Source organism: Gracilinanus agilis, chromosome 1 (assembly GCF_016433145.1).
Source record: "Gracilinanus agilis isolate LMUSP501 chromosome 1, AgileGrace, whole genome shotgun sequence".
NCBI lineage: Eukaryota > Metazoa > Chordata > Mammalia > Didelphimorphia > Didelphidae > Gracilinanus > Gracilinanus agilis.
In genome coordinates this window covers 604,757,911-604,770,152 of record NC_058130.1, presented here as the reverse complement: position 1 = coordinate 604,770,152, position 12,242 = coordinate 604,757,911, and the positions used below count along the sequence as shown (strand labels likewise).

General features: G+C 37.3%; 1 protein-coding gene and 1 non-coding gene across 2 annotated transcripts in view; both read left to right on the top strand.

Moving 5' to 3' along the window:
• Positions 1 to 12,242, top strand: part of PHACTR1 (phosphatase and actin regulator 1) — a 647,986-nt gene that overhangs the window by 251,396 nt on the left and 384,348 nt on the right. The window lies entirely within an intron of this gene.
• Positions 9,292 to 9,438, top strand: LOC123232611. Its single transcript, XR_006505149.1, has one exon. It is a non-coding gene; the product is annotated as a U4 spliceosomal RNA (small nuclear RNA).

Sequence of the window (12,242 nt, the reverse complement as noted above, 5' to 3'; positions counted from 1 at the left end):
TTTGCCATTTCCTTCTCCAACTCATTTTACAGATGAAGAAACTGAGGCAAACAGGGTTAAGTCACTGATTTCTCAGTGACTGGTCTAAGCTCAAGTCTTCCTGACTCCAGGTACAGTACTCCATCCATGAATCACCTAATTCCCCTTCAGAGAGATTCTATCAATAAAAATGTTTATGACAAATGACATCTTTTGCTTAGCATACACAGAAACTACAGCATACACCTATGTTGACAGTTGAAAAAGAACTGTAATTTAAATCACTAAAATTCAAAAGAGCCAGAGATGAAAAAGGAAAAAGGAACAAAGTCAATAAAGTGGATAGAAATAGTGGATGTAGTAGACAGCATTGTCTCTGCTCTCAGAGTTATTCTTTTGTCGTTCTTCATTCATTAAGCAAAAATGTGTTGAATAATTCTTAAATGCAAGGTACTAGCCATGAGTATGATGTCCAGAAGATAACCAAAAAGAGTATATTTTTAATACCAAATAATTGCTTGACCCTAGAGTACCATCCTCATACACTGAGACTGATTCACTGCCCCATCAAATGAAGATCAGGTTGTAATTAACCCAGAGAGGGAAAGTTTTATGAACAAAAAATGTTTTCCCAACTTCAGTGTATTATGAACACATCTAATCTTACAATAATATATAAATCTGGTACAATGTCAAGAAGGGACCCATGGACCTTCCTGCCTGAGGCATTATGGGTTTTAGTATAGGAGCACAAAGAGTAAAATCAAACAGTTTGGTAAGGGACCAATCAAGAATACAAGTCCATCAGAATTGTAATATAATCAAAAGAGTTCTAGACTAAGAGGAATGTAAACTCTTTGAGGACAAGGACCGCATCATATTTGTTCTTGTCTCTAGCACCTGGCTGCAGGCATCATGGCATAGTGGACAGAAGGCTAAACTTGGTGTCTAAAAGATGTGGGTTTACCATGGCAGGTTACAGCCTCCCAGTATCCCTGGCAACTCTATAACTCAAAATTTTAAGTGAATTGTTCATTTGCAAGGGAGTAGGGAGAATGTTTCCACATTGGGAGTTCCTTATATTTATGAAAATGAAGCTTTAGATTGATCAATAAATCTGCAATACCTAATATAACTTTCAAATAGTATGTACTCAAATATTTGTTAAATATTTGAATGAGTAGTTAATTTGGAATCAGGACACACAGACACTAGGCTCTATTCTTTCATTAACTAACTAGTAATGCAATCTTATGATCATAGATTCTGAACTAGAAAGGACCTTCTAAGTGCAACCTCATTTTTACAGATGAAAAAAGTGAGGCTCAGAGATGTTGATTTTCACAGTGCTAGATCATAATAAAAATGATTGTTAATTGATTGGTTGACCATAACACATAGCTAGTGTCAGAGGCAAGGTTTGAATCCAGGTCTTCCTCACTTGAAGTCCAACTCCGATTTATCTTAAAAAAAAAAGAAAGAATTGATATAGAAAACTTGTGTAAGAATCCATATAATATTATATCCTAGTAGTTTCCTATAATAACAATTAGATGGCACAGTAGATAAAGTGTCAGGACAGGCATCAAGAAGATTTATCTTCCTAAATTCAAATCTGGTCTCAGACACTTATAAACTGCGTGTTCCTGGCCAAGTCACTTAATCTTGCTTTCTTCAGTTCCTCATCTATAAAATTGGGATAATAATATCTTCCTCCCTACATCATCATGATGATAAAAAGAGCTATTTGTAACATTCTTCACAAGATTGAAAGCAATATACATATGCTAAGTGGACAGTGAGATGACTCAGTGAATAGAGCACTAAGCCTGGAGTCAGGAAAACTCACCTTCCTGAGTTCAAATCTGGCCTCAGACACTGACTAGTTGCGTGACCTTGGCCAAGTCACTTAACCCTGTTGGCTTCAGTTACTCATCTGTAAAATGAGTTAGAGAAAGAAATGACAAACTATTCCAGTGTCTTTGTCAAGAAAACCCCAAATGGGGTCACAGAGTTGGACTCAACTGAAATGATTCAGGAACAACCATGGATTCTTACCATTCTGCTCTGAGGAATAACAAATGTTCCATTATCTCCTCTTTAGGGCTTTCATTAGGTTTTCTTTTACTCATCATTCATATTCTTTTTAGTGATCTTCCTATTTCTTTTGCTGTAGTCACTATACACATTGTTACAGTACTTGTAAATCTTATCCACATTTCTCAGTGTTCTTCACATTCACCATTTATTAATGCACTTTAATATTCCATTTCATTCATACACCATAAAATTTTCAGTCTTTCCCCCCAAACAATGGACACTCATTTGTCCAGGTTCTTGGCCACCACAAAGAATGCTGACTCAAATATTTTAATACATATTGGAATTGTTTCTCTCAAATTTCCTTTGGGTTCATGAGTAGTAGCAGGATTGCTAGCTTAAAGAGTAGGGAAAATTTAGTCACTTTTATAGCATAATTCCAACTTGAAATCCAGAAAAGTTAGTCTAATTTTATACTTTATATAGTTTATAGCTTATACTTTATAGTTCTACCCACAGTGCATCAATGTACCTTTCTTCTCAAAGCTCATTCAGCATTTACTATTTCCATCTTTTTTCATCTTTGCTAATTTGTGTGGGATGAGATAAAAACCTCCTTGGTTTTATTTTCCCCAATAAAACTATGATAATGATGCTAAGCTAAATACTAGTGAATTCATGTAATATATATCTACTCTCACATATCACCATGGCTGCTAGAATGTATGTGCCTGAGTATCAACTGGAAGCATACTTTATGCCTACTGGAAACAAAAAAGCCAAATTAAAATCTTCAAGATCCCATACCCCCTGAACCATAAAACTCTTCTTGCAAGTCATGAGAAAGGTAGGTCTATGGCCCAAGTTCTTATTCTGCTCTTTAACCTTCCTGAAATTAAGTTACCCCAGGAAACAAATGTCCTCTGAATCCTCTCAAAATACATTTTCACAAAATGGCTTTGATCAAGTCTGCCTCCTTGTAATTTCAGATGAAATGGGAAAGAAAGGAAGATTTTTAAAAATATTAATCTTTTTGATCTTCGAAAGAGGACCTTATTTTCGTTAAGGAACAGTAATTTTGGTTGAGAGTAGAAACAGATATTATTGGCATTATATACTAATGCTGTGGCTAATCAGATTAATATGAACTCAGAAGATTTTACCAGAAATCAGGAAAAAAATTTCAAATGAACATCTAGAATAGATATATCACTAAATTTACACATCTCAAAAGAAACATGAGACTCTATTATAATACAACACATTATGTGTTGATAATATATACATATAACACAAATATATGTATATATTTACTTTCAAAGCAGACTAAATGAATTTTCTAATGCTGGTTCTATTTAATGAGATTTATAGCAATGTTTTCAGGGAACATCTAGCTATATATATATGTTTATATATTATATTTTGGGGAACATCTAGCTATTATATATATATGTTTATATATTATATTTTGGGGAACATCTAGCTATTATATATGTATATATATAACAATACTCATAAAATTAATTAATCAAGGCCTCAAGTGTCTGAATACATAATTAAATTAGAATTACAATGACAAACAGGTCACATGAGAAAAATAGAACAAAATGAACATATGAGAAATGTAAAAGTCTTTTGTTGGAGTAAAATTCTAAGGAGAAATGAAATCTATTTCACAATCCAAAGTCAAGTTCTGATATCGGTGCCCCATCATCTTCAGGTGAAGGTATAGTTCTGTGTACTGTGACCATACAGAAACATGCACATACTTCAGCGGATTCAACATTTCATTTATGGGAGTATTCCCTCCAGGAATGCCAATCACATGCCTTCCCATCCTGAGATTTTAGATCTAGAGTTGGACCGGACCTTAAAAGATCACTGAGTTCTACCACTTCATTTTATAGATGAGAAAACTGAGTTCAGAGAAGCCTATGCATGTGTGTAAATCCACATGGATAGACAGACAAACAGATAAATAGATAGATAAATAATGGAGAGATGATAGAGACACACACAGAGGTGATAGGGAGATAGAGATAGATAGATAGATAGATAGATAGATAGATAGATAGATAGATAGACAGACAGACACATACCTATAGATATTTATTTGTTAAACAGGAAAGATTTCATGTCCTCAAGGAGTGTATAGTCTAGATCAAGGCTTTTGAAACAATTTCTCATCACAATCTAATGAGATAGGTAGGGAAACTAATATATCCATTTTAGAGAAACAGATACAGATAGTTTAACTGCCTTGTCTGTGGCCATATTGCTAGAATTCTCGACCTAGATTTGAATCCAAGTTTTTTTAACTCCAAATCCAGAACTTTTCCCCCTGAGCCATGCTTTCTGTATATCCCCATCTGTAACAGGGAAATGAATGGATGAGTATATGAATGAAGGAAGCATTTTTTAGTATTCATTATGTGAAAAACACTGTGCTAAGTGCTGAGATCATGAATAGGGAAGTAAGTCAGTCCCTGCTGTCAAGGTAGTCATATTCCAAAGAGCATGACAACACAGATGGAAGATTTCCTTTGCAAGTCAAAGGGAAAGGGGCCATAGTACTTATAGCGTAGCTGCAAAGTAAATGGCAAAACCTCTTCTTTAATGCCATTTCCGATTTAAAATCCTATCAGTTCCTGGTAATTTGAATCATTTGACTGTGCAAAAGAAACTTTGGTGATGAGAACCTTTGCTTTGGAGTCTTCAAAAGATAGATGTAACTATACCATCCACAGAAGCAGTTGCCAGGCTCTATCTCCACAAGAGCTGCTCACCAGGATAATAACTGCAAACATTAAGTTCAAAGCATTGCTATTCCAAAGGCTCTTGGATCAGGACCCTGGGCTGTCCCTATCAGAGTCTGTGGGAATATGGCAGTAAAAGTGGAAACTTCCCCGGCATGTGCTGCCTCTTATTTCTCTCTCATGGTACCATATTGCTTCTGTCTGATTGGCTTGGCTCCCTGTGGATGGAGTTGGTTAGTAGTTGGTGGGGATGGCAGAGCCCTTCTCCACATGAGTCATTTCCCCATATGGTGGCCACGAAGAATGGGCTGGAAACAAGATCAGGCAGGTCTGGTGGATCATTGCCACTCACAGGGATTCTGCACCACTCTCAGTATGGCAGTTGATCAGTGGTTGGTAGTGATGAAGAAAATGGTCCCCTTTTCCACTAGGAATTCTGTACTGAGTGGTGGCTACAGGATCTAGTGCTAGAAGCAGGGCTTGGGCTTTGGGGGACACATATTCTCAAGGCCGTTAAGTTCAGAGGACTAGGCTTTCTCTATCAAGGTCCAAACAGAGGTCATAGTTAATGTGGTTGTGATGTTTTGAATTGCCTGGTACTTGCTGCCTCCTATCCCTCCCTTAGGAGGCCCTATTGCTCCAGTTAATGTAAAGTTTCCTTAAAGAAATTTCTGCTATCCAAGGGCCAAGCAAACATCACTAGTCCATCACCAGTAATGTGAAAAACACATCTCTGACAGAAATTAAAACATATGCATTCACATTATGTCTAAGATTACAGAAATTGAATAATATTTAGCCAGGATTATATTTAAAGGAGCCAAATGCTCCTGCTCAAAGCCATTGGGAATAAGCATTGTTTAATTTATCTTTAGTCTGTGGAAGAAAGTAAATAAGCTTAAATGTTCTAGACAGCTATGTTCCTAAGACAACATTTAAAAAGAATTTTCTGAAGTGAGGCAATGGAGGAATGGAGGAAAGAGGCAAAGAAAGGGAAAAGGAGAAACGTATTAAGATTCTTAGAAATTCAGCATCTGTAGAAATATGTATTTTGCTCCTACAAAGCACACAAAAAAGTAACAGATTAACGTCTTTATCCTTAGCAACTGAAAGTGATGAGGATAAAGTGATGAGATCAGAGATAATGGCTGAGGTAGAAGAGGTGACAGAGATGAGAGAAAGGGAGAGGAAAAGAGAAGGATTTATACTTTCTACATTGTTGCCCATATACAAGTTAAATACACATACACAATCACTATCTTCTTTAAAAAATAGGGCATATGCCTGCTTTTTTCTATTCTTGAGGGATTAGTCATAGAACGTGAATTTTCTGAGATGGGCATGAGATGAGAATGGGAGGTAGCTTTTCCTTCCTTCATCAGTAGGAGGGAGATAAGAAAAAAGTACCTAAGGAGAGCTGGAAGGAGAGTCAATGTATCTAACCAAGAATAATAGGCCTCTGAGAAGTTAAGGAGCCTCATGATTTTGAAATTCAGAATTTGTCAAAATTGTGATCCTGTCTAGAAACAAGGGAATGCATGTGTGTGTAGGAGTCAAAAAATAAGACTTGAAGCCTTTATCACTTATGTACAAGTACCCCATACAAGTTATTGGTTTTATTGTTATTATTTTCTAAGCTATTGTTTTCTCTTTAAATATTCATGGAGAGAATTGTGCATCAGCTAAGGGGGGTTGGGGGGTTGGGGGGAGAGGGAAAGAACATGAAACATGAAACTAGATGAAAATATTCAAAGTAAAAAATAAAATAAAATAAATATTCATGGAGAGGTTTCAAAAGAGAAAACATTGTAGCTCCTTTGAAAAATTACTCACACAACTAACAAAAGCAAGTCTGCTATGTTTAAGACATTTTAGGCCAGTCCCTGGAAACCTGATGCAATGTTCACCAGTCCCAATACTAGTAGAAATATCATTAACTCAGAATTATAGAGGGAAATGGGATCAGAGAAATGATCTAGTCCTATTCACTTATTTGACAGATGAAGGAACTCTCAAATGGGGTCACAAAGAGTCAGACATAGCTGAAACTGAACAAAAACAACAACCAAACGCTTTGCCAAGGGTTGTTACACTTGAAAAAAAGGTATATTCTCTCAGAATCCCATAATCTACCTATGAGTAAATTACATTTAAAAGACTTTTCCTTAAACCCTTAAGTATTTTAGCAGACTTCCTCTAGCACAGAAGAATTTGCTGATTTTTCACAATTTTCGCCAAAACTAAGCTGAAGCATTTGATTGAAATAGGGAAAGATAGCAAGGAAATGAAAATTCTATAGCTCATGAAATTGAAATAATGCATATTATGTATTTCCCAATAGGGTCTGGTCAATTTGATAGATTTAAAAAATTTAGCCTCTTGTTTCAGATTTTTGTTATTTGGGAAGATGTCAGATTATGCCACCTAAATAAGTAAGAAATCCCCAAAGAGATTATGAACTCTTCTATTAAACTGTGACTTCCTCAAGGATCTAAACTGTTTTTTACCTTTCTTTTATTCCCAGCACTTAATATCATGGCCAACACATGGTAGATGCTTAATAAATGTTTATTGGCTGACTGATCAAGTCTCAGTATTGGGTCCAATATATTTAGCTCAGGCCATAAAGAATTGGTACTATTCCTTTTTATTGGACTATAAAAAAGAATAGATAAGACTTGTTAGAATTAGTTAAAGGATCTAGAAAGAGTTCAACACAGATTAGAGACCAGAGACTAGGGACCTGAGAGCCCACCTGGATGGCTGAAGCAGGAAGAGAAAAAAGCCTGCCTTTCTGCATTCCATAGGCTAGCTTCAGACTCAGTTGTGGAAGGAACCAAGGGCTAGAGTAGAAGTGTCTAAACCCCAATAACCCTAAAGATCAATAGCATTATAGTGATGCCCTGTAATTAATGCCCCCCTAAGGATTCAGACCCTCCAGTTGGAGATGCAAACTCACATTCTACCAAGTCTGATTTACCACCCCAATGATCTCTATAGCCTACCAGTTCTATACTAGACACCATAAAGGTTTAAATTTCTTCTCAAAGGAAACAAACCTAAGGTTCTTAGGCAAATCACTTCCCATTGGGTTGGCATAGTCCAAATTACTCATATTTGTATTGCACAGCAAAATATAAGTCTTACTCTCCTGCATTATGGTCTAGGAAAGCTTATCAATCCTTCACAATGATGGTGTTGGAAAAAATCTCCCTTCTCTTCAAGAAGACTGGAGCTCAGAACCACCTGCTAATTAGCCAGTTTATTTCCCTCTCCACACCTGCCATCCACTTATCTAAGAGGCTCCTTCTGTTGCCACAAAAATTCATCTCTGGGACTGAGGGGTGGCCAAGGGTCAGGGGACCATCTGGAGTGGAATTAGGACTGAAAGCTGGAAGAAATCTCAGTAATCATGTAGGCCTAGTGCCTTCATTTTATGGATGAAGAAACTCAGTTCCAAATGGGGAAGTGATTTGGGAAGGCCATGTACACAGATAATAGTAAGTAGATAAGTCAGAATTTGAATCTGGGTCCTTTGACTTGAAATCCATCATTTTTTCGATAGTAACTCACTGTTTCTGTTAAGTGTAGTATTAAGGATATCTTATTTCTTATTAAAATTTAGTCATTTCTTTTATACATTTTAGGATGCCCCCCCCCCAAATTACATAAATCTTAATTCACTTAATTCACTTCTATGGCCCTGGGTTTATTCACTAGTTAGATAAGTCACACACTGCTGCTAAAGAGATTGGTGAGAACCAACTATTAACTATGGAAATTGCCTAAAGGCCCACAGTACCCCTTTCCTGGACTAATTATTGTAATAGTCTCCTAATTGGCCTCCTTCCTTCCTTCCAGTCTCTCCCATCCCCAATCCATCTTCCACTTAGCTGACAAGACAAACTTCCTAACTCATAGATCTGGCCATGTCACTTATCTTCTCAGAAATTTTCAGTGGGCTCTTCTTCATATGACATTCTATCTCACATTTCTGTGTTTTTCACTGGCTGACTCTCATGACTGTAGCGCTCTTCTACCTCATCATTAGAATCTCTGGTTTCCTACAAAATTCAATTCAAAGACTGTAAAAAAGGCTTTTCTCCAGTCCAAGCTTCTAGAGCCTACCCTTATAATTGCTCTCTCTCCCTCCCTCCCCTCCATCTCTCTCTCTGTCTCTCTCTCTCTCTGTCTCTCTCTCTCTCTCTCTCCCTCACTTCGTCCCTCCCCTCCCCATCTTTCCTCTCTCTTTTTCTCTCTCACTCCCTTCCCCTCCCCATCTCCTCTCTCTCTGCCTTTCTCTCTCGCACTCTCTCTTGCTCTCTCTCACACCCTCTCTCTTTCTCTCTTTGTCTCTTTCTGTCTCTATATGTGTGTGTATAGACCTATAGATAATAATACATATATAAATAGACAATTTGTATTTGCAGGTATCTAAATGGCACAGAAAGGATCCTTGTTAAGGTACTGGTTGGATCAAAGGTCCACTGAGATCTCTTCCAACCCTGAAATTCATAGCTTTGCACAGTGGCAGTATCATAGCCAATGAGTTTTAACTGAGGTGCGATTATTGCTAATTGAAAACCAACTCTGAAATTCAGAGATACTATCTCCTTGCTCATAATTGCAGAATATGACATCATATTGATAATAAAGTATTTTATATCATGCAATTTATCATTAATAGCTCAAGATACCTTTTACCATTTTCTAAAAGAAAGGACAAAATCCTTTAGGTAATTGTTTACTACACAGTGCAGACACTATGAGTCAGTGGTAAGTGTTGCGCCTCCCATGCCACTTGTCACAGGGTAGCACCTAGAAATCTAGGTACATGCTAGGGGAAAAGAAGCATCCCTTAAAAAAAAGATGAAGGAGAAACTATAATAAGAAGGAGAAAGAAAGAAATGATTCACTTCTCCACAGCCTGGGAGTTAGTAGGTTTAAGTTATAATTACCCACACTTTAACGATCAAACCTGAAATGACTTCTTGGCCAGTGCTGCTACACAACTTCACAAGGGCCCACCCCTTTGCATCTACTCAAATCACACATTAGCAACTCTGGCTCTAAGTGTACTCTAATTAAAGAATGATTGCTGTTGCAGAGTCTTGTTATTTCAATTCTTTAAATTACTAAAGGTGTTGACTGGAATGTGAATTATCTTAAAATTCTTATTAATCTTCCAGCATGAAAAGATCATTTTTATAACAAAAACAAAGAAGAAGTTGATGTTTTACTCAAAACAGCCCTTAATAAATGTATTTGGAGTGATTCTTCTAAGAAACAATTTTTCCACCAAACTAAAAGTTTTGGATTAGGATGGTAAATGTGCTACAGGGACAAAAATTGCTTCAGAGGCTAATGGGAAGAACTTGAGTTCCATATTCCAAAGATGTACTATTTCATTAGAACCTCAGGTGCCTTAGTAGCTGATTTCCTGAGATATTGTGATCTGGTGGTCAGCCTTTTTTTTCTTTTTTTTTTTAAACCCTTACCTTCTATCTTAGAATCAACACTATGTATTGGTTCTAAGGCAGAAGAGTGGTAAGGGCTAGGCAATGGGGGTTAAGTGACTTGCCCAGGGTCACATAGCTAGGAAATATCTAAGGTCAAATTTGAACCCAAGACCTCCTGTTTCTGGGACTGACTCTCAATCCACTGAGTCACCCCGCTGTTCCCTGGTGGTCAGCCTTTTGATGGGAACAGTTTCTTAACTTACCCTCAAACAATTGGCACAGACTCATCTTGGGGCCCAGATTTGAAAGCTTTGTATCTTAATATGACCTGCCAGAGCTTGTTCTCTAGTAACAAGACCTTCAAGAATCTGAGGTTGCACCTCCATGTTACAGTAAGGAATCAATTTAGGCTTAATAATTTTTGATGTGGTGGTTTGCATACAAAAGTCACAGAAGGTGGTTCAGTGTATTGAAGAAACAGGCTTAGAATTGGGAAGTCTTGGGTTCAAATATGACCTCATACTTCCTGAGTAAATCACTTAAACTCCATTCCTCAGCCCTTATTGCTTTCTTGCCTTGGAATCAATACACAGTATTGTTTCTAAGACAGAAAGTAAGCATTTAAAAAAACTCATAGAAAGGAGTAGGTCATACATAGCTGAATAACCAATACATAACCTTCTGATTCTATAGTTTTGCCCAAGGATAGAATTGCTTTTGAAGTGTGACCAAGCATGAACCAGGAGATAAAATAAAGTCAACAGCATTTATTAAATATTTATTATGTGCCCCACACTATGCTAAACACTGAGGATAAAAAAATGGGCAAAAACAGTATTTGTGCTTTAAAGAGTTCCCAATCTAATGGTGGAGAGGACATGCAAATGGCTATGACAAACAAGAAATTTACAGGTAACTTATTAGAGGTAATCTCTAATAGAAGGGACTAACATTATGAGAGGCAAGGAAAGATTTTGTGCAGAAGATGGGATTTTAACAGGGACTTAAAGGAAACCAAGGAAGCCAAGAGGTGGAATGAGGAGGAAGAAGGAGAAAATTCTAATCAATGGAGTCAGCCAGGGAAATGCCTAGAGTCAGGAGACAGTATCATTTGGGATGGACAGCAAGGAAATCAGAGTCACTAGATCCTCTAGTATAGGAGGGAAATAAAGTGGAAAGAAATTGGAAAGGTAAATGGAGATTAGTTTATCAAGGACTTTGAAAGCCCAAATAGAAGATCTTATATTTGATCCTGGAGGTAAGAGGGAAACACTGGAGTTCACTGAATTTGGAAGGTGGGGGTGGAGGTGGTGAGGCAATATGATCAGACCCCACTTTTGTAGATCACTTTGATAGCTGAGTTGAGAATTGGTTATAATAAGGAGAGACTTGAAACTGGAAGACCAACCAGTACACCATTGCAATAGTTTAGGCATGAAGTGATGGGAGACTGCACCAAAGAAGTAGCAGGAAAAGAGGAGAGAAGAGTCTCTCTACAAGGGAAATCACAAAGGTAGAATTGACAGAGATAAACACTGGGAAAAATAGTTCTGGCCCATTTGCATCAAGGTTTGCAATCAAAAAATGTTTCCTTATCTCCACTTCCAGCTAGAGTGTACTGACTTGCCTAATTTTTCTGACTCTTTATCCAAATTACACTAGCTAACAATGAATGGGTGACCACCATATCACCTTATCCTGGGCCATTTTCTGTTCTCCCTATAAACTATTTCACTTGAATTCATCAGGTCCTAGAGATTCACTTGCCATCTCCAACTCTCCAGTCTCACATCTTCAACTTTTTTTCAGATATTTCAAACTAGATGTCCTTCAGACATTAAAAATTAAGTCAAAACCTTTCCCTTTTCCTAACTTCCTTATTATGTTGAGATCATCATGACATCCCTAGTTGCCCAGCCTCACACCCTCGGTATGATAGTTCACCTCTCTCTCTCTCTCTCTCTCTCTCTCTCTCTCTCTCTCTCTCTCTCTCTCTCTCTCTCTCTCT